General features: G+C 41.5%; 1 pseudogene; it reads left to right on the forward strand.

Annotated features, from left to right (window-relative positions):
- The window catches only part of LOC112072493 (dedicator of cytokinesis protein 3-like), a 98,305-nt pseudogene that overhangs the window by 26,712 nt on the left and 57,112 nt on the right, over nucleotides 1–14,481 (forward strand).

A 14,481-nucleotide genomic window follows, 5' to 3' on the forward strand; every position in this document is an offset into this window, starting at 1 on the left:
GGCTTTGTTGCCCTCTTCTCCCTACACTCTACTCCCTCCTTAATCCATCCACTCCTCCCCTCTCTCTCACCCCTCCGCACTCCTCTCTTTTTACCCACCAGACCCTGCTAGTTTCTAGCACGATTGCTTAAACATCTGGTCCTTCAGCTTGACCCCGAGCCATGAATACGAGGACCTCTTACTGTGGGTCAAGAGAAAATATATATAATTTCTTTGTATTTAGTTTCTTTTATGGAAATAAGGATATTGCAAAGGCCACATAGACTACTGGACTTGGTATACGCTGGGGGTCAGAGAGAGAAAACATGTGTTTCAGTAATAGCCGGGCCTGATATAGCCCTATCGGAAAATTGTAAAAATTTAAAAAAAAAAAAATAAAAAAAAAAAAAAAAAACACTCAAGCCCGGGATGAGATGGGCTGGGATAGAGTTGTCAAGTACGACACGGCCGATAGATGCGTAAGAGGGAAGCTGTCACTTACCTGTAGATGGTGAGTTAATGACAGATGGCCTGTTCGCAGGTTTGTAAAGTATGGTATGATGTGTGAAATGGGTGTGTGGGTGTTGGAGTTGCAATGAATATGTTGATGTGATGATTATATTAACTGGTTCTTGTGTGTGTTGGTGTGTGTTGCAATGACTTTAGTGTGATTTGGTGTGGGTGGGTGTGAATGGATGTGTGTGTGTGTGTATTGTCCTTAGATGTGTGGTGATGTGGGAGAAGGAAAAATGTAATGTTCTTTATTTGACATATATTGTATGTATTCATCTTGACAATATTATTTGTGTAGGGTTAGCACAAAACTCCGATTCAAAACGATAATTTCTTTCGTTAAGACTGGCTTAGATCCTGAAGATGTAATAATGCGTATCGGCACCTAAGTTACTCGTATAATTAGTGGTGAGGTCCCTGGCAGTTCCCAGCAGTAGCGGGATGTGATGGACTCTGCCTGCCAGCTTAGCTGTCACTATTATTGGAAATGGCTTTCTTAGCGTCGTTGTCAACACTCAGGGCGAGTACACAACAGACAGGAAGGGTGGGAAGGCAACACACACGATTTGACAATCTACAGTGGACGTTTGATGTACTGGTAGATTGACTGTTTCTCAGGTCTAATGGGCTAACACATCTGTCTCTTTCTTTTCTTCTTCTCTCATCCCCCCTTGGCTTTCCGTCTGTCTTGTCCTGTTCCCTCACTCCCTCAAACCTCCCTTCCCTTAACCATTCCTCCGCCCTCCACCTTTCTCTCTCTAGCTTCATCAATGTTGTGTTATAGAGAGTAGAACCAACAAGACACTAACACACACCAACACACAGCCAGGCTGAACCCACAGGACACCGGCAGGTGAGTCCACCCAGTGAGCTGGCTGCACATACCAATCAACTCAATAATGGTTCCATCAATACATACTTGCACAACACCACAAGCATTAGAGAGAGAGAGCTGGAGAGGAGAGGAAAGAAGAGAAAAATACATGCAAATTATGATATTGTTTAAAGAAGAAATAGGGTCACACTAGTAATGGAATCGTTCAGTTTGTCCGATTCGTGTAGATGCTCTAGAGAATGATCATACTACACCTAACTATCTGTTGATACGCAACTGCTTTTGCTAGTTTGTTAGGGTTTAAAGGTTTTTAGGAATAAGGGTAACGATTAGGGGTAGGTTTAGTAGTTGTTGGAAATGTTACTGATAGTCTGTAAGCATTCTAAAGTGTTAGGGGAGATGCGTTCAGAACATGAAACTTTATTGGGTAATCCTTTTAATTGACATCAAGGCTTCACAAAGTTATGTAAAGGCAGTCAGATTAAACAGATCGCATGGTTGTAATAAGGCTTATGGGGGCTAACGTCCTCACCTACTTTCCAGAGTTCATGAAATGTAACCAGACAGACCCGAGAAAAGAGACTGAGCAGCCTATGGATATGGGCCTCCCCATTCCAACCTCCTCAACGCTATGATCCCTCATGTCTCATTTTTCCCTCCGCTCCGTATCGCCATACCGCAAACCCAATGCTTCGCTTCCCCGCTAGTGGCAATTAAAGAGATTATTAAAAAAGCCCCCGTATCTACCAATTATTTTGATTTTGAAAATATATCCATTATTCAGATTAATTTAACCTGGTACAAAAGCATTTGTATATGCACACATTCTGAACAGGCCTCCTCTTTTCTTTTCTTTTCTCTGCTCACTCTCTGTATGCAGTCTCACTCCTCCCTGTCCAGCAGGCAGCAGTGTAGTGGAAAAGTACTCCAACTTGTCAATACTTGAGTAAAAGTAAAGATATCCTTAACTTAGAAAATTACCTTCAAATAAAAGTGAAATTTATGGTTTTAATATACTTAAGTATCAAAGGTAAATAGGACAATTGCTTAAAAATGGTACTTATGGTGTAACCTTGGTATGAAGAGATTTAGGGAGACAGGCGCAGAACGCCATAAATAGTTTTTTTGTTATTTAGCCCAAATTACTGCATGCCCGTGTAAAGCTAAACCTGGTTTAGAAGCCAAAATAAAAACTTCTACAAAACAAAAGTAGAACCCAAAGACATAAAGAGCGAGGAAGTACTCGAATAATACACAGGCGACAATGAACACGGGACGAGACCCGTAAATCATCTGTTGAAATCCACAATGGCGAACGAAAGCCCAAAAACACACAAAGCACAGGTCACACACCACCACGCATTGTAACAATTAATCATGACAGACACCAGTGGTGGGAACAAAAAGTGCACATATATACAAATACAATCAGTTGGAATAGGGCAGGTGTGACGACAATGAAAAGTTCCAGACGGGATCCGAATGACACTATAAGGATTCAGTCAGCAGTTATAAATCATTTCCATATTCCATTATATTAAGCCAAAAACCAGGGACGGCACCATTTTCTCTGCTCAAATTTTTTTGAAAGAAGTAGGAGTTGAGAATAAAACAGTTAACTGTTGGGCAAAAATATTACAGTAAGGTTCGAGAGTGTTACATATTACATTAGGTTGGAGTCATTAACACTTGTTTTTTCAACCACTCCACATTCTTCATGTTAACAAAACCTATAGTTTTGGCAAAATCAGTTAGGACATCATACTTCGTTGACGATGACACAAGTCAATTTTTCCAACAATTAAGTTTACAAACAGATTATTTCACGCATATACAATTCACTGTTATCACAATTCCAGTGGGTCAGAAGTTGTATTATACATCTAAGTTGACTCGTGCCTTTACAACTAGCTTGGAAAAATTCCAGAAAATGATGTTCATGCTTTAAGACTAGAAGCTTCTGATTCGCTAATTGTCATCAATTTGAGCTCAAATTGGAGGATGTCACACTGTGGAGGATATTTCAAGGAACCTACCTTTTCAACTCAGTGACCTCTTTGCTTGCGACATATTGGGGAAAATAAAAGAATCAGCAAGTCAACAGGAAAAAATTGTGGACCTCCACAAGTCTGGTCTGCTTTGGAGCAATTTCAAACGCCTCGAAGTACCCACGTTCTCTGTAACAAACAAGAGTAACGCAAGTGATAAACACCATGGTGACCCGAGCTCTGTTCATCACCCGCTCTCAAGGAGACGCGTTTCTCTGTCTCCTAGAGATGAACAACGTACTATTGAGTGTGAAAGGTCGTGAAGCAATCAGAAAACAAGGAGCAAACAACCTTGTGAAGATCGCTTGAAGGAAACTGGTACACACTTGATAATCTTATATCCACAGACTAAAACGAGTCCAATATCGACATAACCTGAAAGACCACTCCGCACAGGTAAGAAAGCCACGCTCCAAACGCCATAAAAAAAGCCCAGACCTACGATTTCTGCAACTGCACCTGGGGGACAAAGATTCATACTTTGGCGGAAATGATCCATCTGGTCCTGTATGAAAACAAAAATAAAAATTATATGACCATCTTAATGTTTGGAGGTAAAAGGGGAGAGAACACACCATCCCAAAATCCGTGAACGCACGGGCACATGTGGCCTCACTCATGTTGTGGGGGGTGCTTGTTGCCGGAGGATTGGTGCACTTCAGCAGAATAGATTGGCTCATATGAGGGTAGGAAAATTATTGTAGATATATTGACAGCAACATCTCAAGACATTCGTCCAGGAAGTTAAAGGTTGGTCGCAAAGGTCCTTAATAAATGAATACCCCCAACATACTTCCAAAGTTGTGGCATAATGGCGGTCTTAAGGACAACAAAGTCAAGGTATTGAGTAACGACGGATTAGGGCCCAGTACAAAGCACCTGACCTCAACCCTATAGAAATTTAGTGGGCCAGAACTTGAAAAAAGCAGTGTGCGGCACAGCGAGGCCCGACCAAACCCTGACTCAGTTGACACCAACCTTTGATCAGGAGGAATGGGCCAAAAATCCCCAATTAAGGGGTTGTTGGGCTTGTGGAAGGCTACAGTGGAAACCGTTTTGACCCAAGTTAAACAATTCAAAGGCCAAATTCGCTAACACAAATACGATTTTGAGTGTATGTAACTTCTTGACCCACTGGGAATGTGATTGAAAGAAATAAAACTGAATAAATCATTCTCTCGATACTATATAATTTCTTGACATTTCACATTGATTAAAACTAAGTTGGTGATCCTACATGACTACAAAACAGGGCAATTTTTACTGGATTAACTGTCAAGAATTGGAAAAGTAGAGTTCAAATGTTATTTGCTAGGTTATGTAACTTCCAGACTTCAAACTGTAATATAGTCAAGTACGTACAGATCCCCAAAACGACATTAAGTAAGTACTTTAAAGTATTTTTACTTAAAGTACTTTACCAATGTTGAAGGCTGTAAGTTACGTAGCGGCGGCCTTCGAACCGGCCAATTAAAGTCAAGCAAGAGTGGGTGTAGGAAGGGTTAAAATCTCTTGAGGATCGGAACGCTCGCATGCTCAATTTCCGCCGTAAAATGACATACCCAATTCTAAACTGCCTGTGAGCATCAGGACTTTGAGAGCAAGGAATTGCATATTCTTGATACGATATTGAAAGGATACTAAACTTATGAAGTTATGTAGAAATGGTGAAATAATGTAGGAAATATACAATTAGAATTTGGTAAATAAAATAAATATATTATCACCTTTATTAACCCACGTAGGCTAGGGTTCTGAGAACCAAATTCTAATTTGACACAACTGCGGACCTGGCCAAGACATAGCAGCAAAGCCAGTGCGCGACCAAACAACACAGAGTTACACAGTGGATAAACAACATAAGTCAATAAACACCAATAGAGAAGCTCTATATACAGTTATGTGCAAATGTAGTAAGTTAGTAAGGATATGGCAATAAATAGAGCCATAGTGGGCAAAACTAATTACAATTTAAGCAATTTCAAATCAAATTTCAATCACAATGTATTTATAAAGCCATCTACATTCAGCTTATGTTCACAAGTGCTATACAGAAACTCAGCCTACAACCCAAGGAGCAAGCCATGTGGCATGTGTAGAAGCCAGGTGGCTAGGAAAAACCTCCTTAGAAAGTCAGGACCCTAGGAAGAAATCTAGAGCGGAAACAGGGGCTTGAGGTGCGTGAGCCAGTCCTTTGGCTTTGGTCGGGCTTGAGATTTAATAGAACGCCAAGATGGTTAAATGTCTTCAATAGATGACCAAGCAAGGGTAACTAATAATCACAGTGGTTGTAGAGGGTTGCAAACAAGGTCAGCACCATGGAGTAATGATCAGTTGGCTATTCTAGCCATCTTATTATTTCAGAGTAATAATACCGCTTCCTGCTGCTCTCTAGAGAGATCTGAAAACAGCGAGAGTCTGGGACGGGTAGCACGTCCGGTTGAACTGGTCAGGGTTCCGATAGCCGCAGGCAGAACAGATGGAAACTTAGAGCAGCAGCTGGGCCAGGTGGACCTGGGCGACGCAAGACGGTCATTGCCAGGTCAGTCCGGAGGCAATGGTCCTAGGGCTTTCAGGTCCATACCGAGAGAGAGAGAGAAAGAAGAGAAAGAGAAAGAAGAGAGAAAAAGAAGAGAACCTTCAGAGAGAGCATAGTGACCAGAAAAGATAAAACTTAAAAAAGAAAAGATACAAACAAAAAAAGACAAAACCAAAATCCTAGAAGATGAAAAATAAGAAAAAAAAAAAAAGGTAGAAACAAAAACATACCAAACAACTGAACAATGAAAAAGAAATGATGAGAAACGCATACACGGGAACATGTCCCAACCGAAAGAACCACTGCAACAAGACGGCGAAGAAAACTGGACAAACAATGGGCCAAATACACGACAAAAAAAAAAGGAATAAAGCTGGAAAATATATTTCGAAGTCATAGATGGAAAATTCTATATTTCAGAGGTATAGATGGAAAATATTTATTTCAGAGGTATAGATGGAAAAATAATATTTCAGAAGTATAGGATTTGGAAAATATATTTCAGAGGTATAGATTGGAAATTATATTTCAGAGCTATAGATGGAAAAATATAATGTTCAGAGGTATAAGATGGGAAATATATTTCAGAGGTATAGAATGGACATATATTTCAGAGGTATTGATGGAAATATATTTTCAGAAGTTACTATATGGAAAAATATTATTTACAGAGCTATTAGATGGAAAATATATTTCAGAAGTATAGAAGGGAAAATATATTTCAGAGGTTTATAGATGGAAAAATATTAATTTCAGAGGTATTGATGGAAAAATACTATTTCAGAGTATAGATTGGAAAATATATTTCAGAGGTATAGATGGAAAGATATATTTCAGATGGTAATAGATGGAAAATATATATTCCAGAGTCTATTAGATGGAAGATATTTTTCCAGAGGTATAGATGGAAAATATATTTCAGAGGTATAGGATGGAAATATATTTCAGAAGTATAAGATGGAAAACTATATTTCAGATGGATAGATAGGGAAAAATACTATTCAGAAGGTATGATGGAAAAATATATTTACAGAAGTTATAGATGGAAAAATATATTTCAGAAGTATAGGATGGAAAATATATTTATCAAGTATATAGAATGGAAAAAATATAATTTTTCAATGAGGTATTGGATGAAATATATTTCAGAAGTATAGATGGACAATTATATTTCAGACGTATAGATGGAAAATATATTCAGAGGTATAGATAAAATATATTTCAGAGGTTATTGTAACAGGTACTCCTCTTCGGTCTGAGGGAGGACGTAGGAAATATCGACCCAATGATGCATCGTGGAAGTGTCACATATTTAGATTTTAATAAATTCAATATGAAAAACACAGAACAAAATAACAAAAACACGAACAAAACAACCGCAAAACAGTTTCCGTATGGTGAAACACAACAACAGAAACTAACTACCACAACCCATAGTGGGAAAACAGCAACAGGCTACCTAAGTATGATTCTCAATCAGAGACAACGATCGACACCTGCCTCTGATTGAGAACCATCCTAGGCCAAACACATAGAAATATAACATAGAGAACAAAACATAGAATAACAACATAGAATGCCCACCCCAACTCACGCCCTGACCAAACTAAAATAAAGACATAAAAAAGGTACTAAGGTCAGAACGTGACAGGTATAGATGGAAAATATATTTCAGAGGTATAGATGGTACAATGATTCTCTGCTTGTTTTGTGGCAAACTATTAGAATTTTAGTAACCAGAAAATTGGCGGAGCGATTTCTGCATAGTGCATCTTTAAATGGCAAAAGTTTTTTTTTTTATTAAATGAATATATATGAGGCAATTTAGCAATTAGGATTGTTATCTGTAGTGGTTATGTTAAATTAGGCGTTGTTGTACACTGCTGGCTTTTAGGTAAATGTGTACATATTTCTTTCCACTGGGGGCCTTGTGTTCTAAACATAGATTTCTTCCCCCCATTCCGAGTACTCAAAAAAAATATATATATATATGTGAGTACTTAAACATTCCTACTGGTGTTGTTCTTACAGTCCTCCGTTGTCAAGAGATGTCATTGATGCGTCAAGTCCGACAACCTTTTGTCCCCTAATTACAGGGCTCTTACACTGAAGTCTACTCCGACCTCTACGCCTAACGGACTATTATCTCTCTCCTTCTCCTCAGGTGTTCATCATTAATCTGCTGAGGGACAGCAAGTACTATCACTTCTGCCCTGTTATGGACACTTACATCCAGAAGCACTTTGCTGGAGCGCTGGCTTACAAGTGAGTTTCCCTTGTCTGGTATTTATTTATTCCTTATTGTACCAGGTAAGTTGACTGAGAACACATTATCATTTACAGCCACGACCTGGGGAATAGTTACAGGGGAGAGGAATGAGCCAACTGGAAGTTGGGGATGATTAGGTAGCTGTGATGGTATGAGGGACAGATTGGGAATTTAGTCAGGACACCGGGGTTAACACCCCTACTCTTACGATAAGTGCCATGGGATCTTTAGTGACCACAGAGAGTCAGAACACCCGTTTAACATCCCATTCAAAAGACAGCACCCTACACAAGGCAATGTCCCCAATCACTGCCCTGGGACATTGGAATATTTTTATTAGACCTAAGGGGAGCGTGCCTCCTACTGGCCCTCTAACACCACTGCCAGCAGTATCTGGTCTCCCATCTAGTGACCGACCAGGACCAACCCTGCTTAGCCTCAGAGGCAAGCCAGCAGTGGGATGCAGGGTGGTATGCTGCTGGCAATATATCTGTCTGGTATCTGATTGGAGTCTACCTGTGGTAAATTCAATTGACATGATCTGAAAAGTCACACACCTGTCTATATAAGGTCCCACAGTTGACAATGCATATCCCCCGAGACAGGATTGTGTCGAGGTACAGATCTGTGGAAGGGTTCCAAGAAAACAGTGGCCTCCATCATTCTTAAATGGAAGAAGTCTCTTGCTAGAGCTTGCTGCCCAGTCAAACTGAGCATCGGGGGAGAAGGGCATTGGACAGAGCTCCAGAGTTCCTCTGTGGAGATGGGAGAACCTTCCAGAAGGACAATCATCTCTGCAGCCCTCCACCAATCAGGCCTTTATGGTAGAGTGGCCAGACGGAAGCCACTCCTCAGTAAAAGGCACATGACAGTCCACTTGGAGTTTGCCAAAAGGCACCTAAAGACTCTCAGACCAGGAGAAACAAGATTCTCAGATCTGATGAAACCAAGATTGAACACTCTGGCCTGAATGTCAAGCGTCACGTCTGGAGGAAACCTGGCACCATCCCTACGGTGAAGCATGGTGGTGGCAGCATCATGCTGCAGGGATGTCTTTCAGTAGCAGGGACTGGGAGACTAGTCAGGATCGAGGGAAAGATGGAGCAAAGTACAGAGAGATCCTTGATGAAAACCTGCTCCAGAGCGCTCAGGACCTCAGACTGGGGTGAAGGTTCACCTTCCAACAGGACAACAACCCTAATCACACAGCGAAGACAATGCAGGACAATGCAGGAGTGGCTTCGGAGCCAAGTCTCTGAATGTCCTTGAGTGGCCCAGCCAGAGCCCGGACTTGAACCCGATCGAACATCTCTGGAGAGACCTGAAAATGCAGCGACGCTCCCCATCCAACCTGACAGAGCTTGAGAGGATCAACAGAGAAGAATTGAAGAAACTCCCCGAACTCCCCGAACCTGTAGCGTCATACCCAAGAAGACAGTGAAGAGACTGTAATCACTGCTAAAATGTTTTTTTTTTAAACGGTATTTGCTATGTCATTATGGGGTATTGTTTGTAAACTGATGAGTGGGGGGGGGGGAACAATTTAATCTATTTTAGAATAAGGTTGTAACGTAACAAAACTTGGAAAAAGTAAAGGGGTCTGAATACTTTCTGAATGCCCTGTAAGTACTGACCCCCTCACGGTTGCTGGTGTATGTTTTGATGAAACGTCCTTGTCTTTTTCCAGAGAGTTGATCCGCTGTCTGAAGTGGTACATGGACCATTCTGCAGAGGTGGTGAAACAGAACCACATCCAGGAGGCCATGAGGGTAGGAGAACACGCTCCACTGGAAGTGACCACAGACATGGGATTTATGTTTTGAGTTAAGGGGGGTGCTAAAAATGTCCTTGTATGTGACCAGAAAAAAACTCTGTACCTTGGCTAAATAAATGACAAGGCTTAACGATTGTTCCTGGTTGTGAAAGAAATTGTCAGATAAAAATCATTACATTACATTTGAAATACCAGTACAGTGCAGTGTAAAATCTACAGTCATATGGAATGTGTTTGGGCGAGAAGGTCTACTCAGTAAGTTAGTTGACTAAAATATGAATAAAGCTTGCTCATTGCTTTATTATTATTATTATTTTAAATGCTGCAATGCAAATGTAAAAGTGTCCTGTGTAAATAATAGATTGTATTCACATGATTTTAAAAATGGATGACTGTTTGTACCACCGTACTGTCCTTAGAGAGCTTGTCTGTCTCCATCGATGTCTCATGGGTCCTGATGTCTGCGTCTCTGGTCCTCCTCAAATCCATTATGTCTGAAAACTATCACGATGGACTGAATATTGTTTTATTTATTTAAAAAGTATCACACCTTTTAAAATATTTTATTTTTTATTTCTGATAAAAATCACAGTAGACTGAAACCACAACATGTTTTTAATATTAATTAATTAATTATTAATAAAAATGAATTATTTTCGACATAAAGGCATGCCCTTTTTTTTGCACGTTGTTTGTTAGAATCTTGATTTCCAGCTTTCACAAGTGAACTTGGAAGTGTGGCATTGTCCTGTTGTCTCTCTTTCCCTCCTCGTGACTTCCTGCCCTGAGCCCAAATCTCACCCTCACACCTTCAGGATGTTCTCTTGGTCAAATGGCGAAGACGTTAGGTTGACGTGCAAGAGGTTTTCCATCCAACCAGTTACACTTTGTCAATACGTCTATGTCTTTATCTCCTCTCTCCCTTCCTCATACCCCAGGCTCTGGAGTACCTGTTGAAGTTCATTATCCAGTCTCGGATCCTGTACTCCCGTGCTACCTGCGGTGTGGAGGAAGAACAGTTCAGAGCCAGCATCCAAGAGCTCTTCCAGTCCATCCGCTTTGTCCTCAGTCTGGACAGCCGTAGCTCCGAGACACTCGTTTTCACACAGGTCAGTGACCTAAACACACCCCAGAGGTCTAAACATTCTGACACACAGCAGGGTTTGGGAGACCTACACTGAGCCCACCTCCAGTGTAATTATAGAATAGTAATGGTAATTGTAATAGCCAGTAGCCTTAGGCATGGCTAAATGTTGTTTAGATGCTAACTATTGTAATGTGCAGCTCTCTCCTTCTAGCTGGCCCCCACATATCAAGATGGTTTATTGTGTGTCTGTTTGTTGTCTTCTGACGACTTCATTCTCCCACCAGGACTAGGAAGTGAAGAGAGTCGATATGAAGATTCTGAGATTTAACCACATAATCCATTTATACCATCAATACGTCCTCCGTGACTTCACTGTTTTACTCTCTTTTCAGCTCCGTGACTTCACTGTTTACTCTCTTTTCGCTCCGTGCTTCACTGTTTTACTCTCTTTCAGCTCCGTGACTTCACTGTTTACTCTCTGTTTTCAGCTCAGTGATTCACTGTTTTACTCTCTTTTCAGCTCCGTGACTTCACTGTTTATCTCTTTTAGCTCCGTGATTCATGTTTACTCTCTTTTCAGCTTCAACGCTCACTTCACTGTTTACTCTCTTTTCAGCTCGTGACTTCACTGTTTACTCTCTTTTCAGCTCCAGTGACTTCACTGTTTACTCTCTTTTCAGCTCCGTGACTTCACTGTTTACTCTCTTTTCAGCTCCAGACTTCACTGTTTACCTTCTTTCAGCTCTCTGACTTCACTGTTTACTCTCTTTTTCACTCCATAGACTTCACTGTTTACATCTCTTTCTTCAGCTCCATCGACTCACTGTTTATCTCTTTTCAGCTCTCTGACTTCACTGTTTACTCTCTTTTCAGCTCCGTGACCTCTACTGTTTACCTCTCTTTTTCAACTCTGAGGAGCTGAAGAGTGTTCATTTTAAATATACAGTAGTTAGGTAGAATCCTTTTTTCTATTTAAATTTCTTTACAATCTAAAGTAGTTAGAATCCCTTATCTACGGTATTTCAGTTGCTTTAATTAGTCTAATTTTCTCGTTATTTTCTTTATCTGCCTTCTTTGCCCCTGCTTTGTGTATGCATATTTACTCCTTCTCTCGTCCCTCTCCCTGCTTCTCCTGTCCTTTCTCTGGGACCACTCCCTGTCCCCTGACTGTCCTGTCCCCCCGGTCAGACTCCTCAGGTCCCCCAGCCTGCCTCGGGACAGGGACAGCCCCGGCCCCATCAAGCTGTAACTCAGGCCTGGAGCTCCAATGCTCCTCGCCCCTCTGCTCTCTCAGTAAGTAGCTGTAGCCCCGGCTACATATGGGTGTCCTCTACCAAGTTTCCGCCCGCATCACTCTGCATCAAGCACCTTTCCAACCAGCCTCCACAACCAACCTCCAACCAACTCAGTCCTCCAACACAACCACCACAACACAAACCCCCTCCAACCAACCAGCCTCAACAACCAACCAGACCTCCAACCCAACCAACCAGCTCTCCAACCAACCAGCCTCCCACCAACCAACCAGCCTCCAACCCAACCAAACCAGCCTCCCAACAACCAACTCCCAACCAACCAGCCTCCCAACCAACCAGCCTCCCAACCCAGACAACAACCTCCCAACAACCAACCGTCCCAACTCAACCCGCAACACTCCCAACCAACAGCCTCCAACCAACAGCCCTCCAACCAACCAACCAAACCAAACCAAAACCTCGCCAACCAACCAACGCCAACCAACCAGCCTCCCAACCAACAACCTCCCAACCCAACCAACCCTCCCAACCAACCAACCTCCCAGACCCAACCAGCTCTCCAACCAACCAATCTCCTAACCAACCAGCCTCCCAACCTCCCTACCAACCAACCACCAACCCCTTTTTATAAACAGCAAGAAACTCAAACATCCACCGTCTAAGCTGTGAGCAGAAGAAATATCAGTCGGCGCAGAGAAGCACGTCGTTTCTCTTTGCTTATTTGAGTTGTTTTTGCCATAATATGGACTTGGTCTTTTACCAAATAGGGCTATCTTCTGTACACCACCCCTACCTTGTCACAACACAACTGATTGGCTCAAATTTCACAAATTAACAAGGCACACCTGTTAATTGCAATGCATTCCAGGTGACTACCTCATGAAGCTGGTTGATAGAATGCCAAGAGTGTGCAAAGCTGTCATCAAGGCAAAGGGTGGATACTTTGAAGAATCTCAAATATATATATCTCAAATAATATATATATATATATATATATTTTGATTTGTTTAACCACTCCCGACCGGTCAAATCGTACAGCGCCGGTGTGGCACAACAGTCTAAGTGTCACGTTCCTGACCTGTTTTCCTTTGTTTTTGTATTTGTTTAGTATGGTCAGGGCGTGAGTTGGGGTGGGCATTCTATGTTATGTGTTTCTATGTTGGGTTCTTTTCTATTAGCCTTATATGGTTCTCAATCAGGGACAGGTGTTTGACGTTTCCTCTGATTGAGAACCATATTAAGGTAGGCTGTTCTCACTGTTTGTTTGTGGGTGATTGTCTTCCGTGTCAGTGTTTGTACCACACGGGACTGTTTCGTTTGTCTAGTCTGTTCCTGTTCGTGCGTTCTTCGTTTTATGTAAGTTCTCGTGTTCAGGTCGGTCTACGTCGTTTTGTTATTTTGTAATTTATTCAAGTGTACTTCGTGTTTCGTCTTGTTTAAATAAATTCTTCATGTATTCATCACCCGCTGCATTTTGGTCCGATCCCTACTCCTCCTCTTCAGACGAAGAGGAGGAAAACAACCGTTACACTAAGCAAGCTGGGTTGCTACCGATGCTGGTTCAATACCCGTGCTGCCCTCGACGTGGAGACCCATGAGATATTTTGGTTTTTCTCCCTCTAAAAACACAAATAAATAATTCTGGCTTTATTTACAAATTAGTAACAATGTCTCACCCCATTTTCAAGAATGGCCTTTTTCTCGCTCATTTTAGATTATTTGAAAACAAAATAATCTCCCAAATTATTTAAGGGGCATTGCACTAATAATGGCTCTGACTAGGGAAACGTTCCTGCTGTTCTGTGCTCAGTGCCAGTCTGCACGTTCAAACTAAAACAGTGTCACTAATAATGGCATCTTTAAGCTTTCATTAATAAAATAATAATAAAAATACTCTTTCAAAATGCTGATGTTTATTTAGTTATGGATAACATAATGAATTACTACGGGAATAAATATCACTGAATTACAGAACCAACCAACTCACCAATCAATCTCCCAGCCAACTCACCAATCAATCTCCCAGCCAACTCCCCATTCAACCCCTCAACCAACTCACCATTCAACCCCTCAACCAACTCACCATTCAACCCCTCAACCAACTCCCCATTCAACCCCTCAACCAACTCACCAATCAATCTCCCAACCAACTCACCATTCAACCCCTCAACCAACTCACCA

Source organism: Salvelinus sp. IW2-2015, unplaced genomic scaffold (assembly GCF_002910315.2).
Source record: "Salvelinus sp. IW2-2015 unplaced genomic scaffold, ASM291031v2 Un_scaffold1945, whole genome shotgun sequence".
Classification (NCBI taxonomy): Eukaryota; Metazoa; Chordata; class Actinopteri; order Salmoniformes; family Salmonidae; genus Salvelinus; species Salvelinus sp. IW2-2015.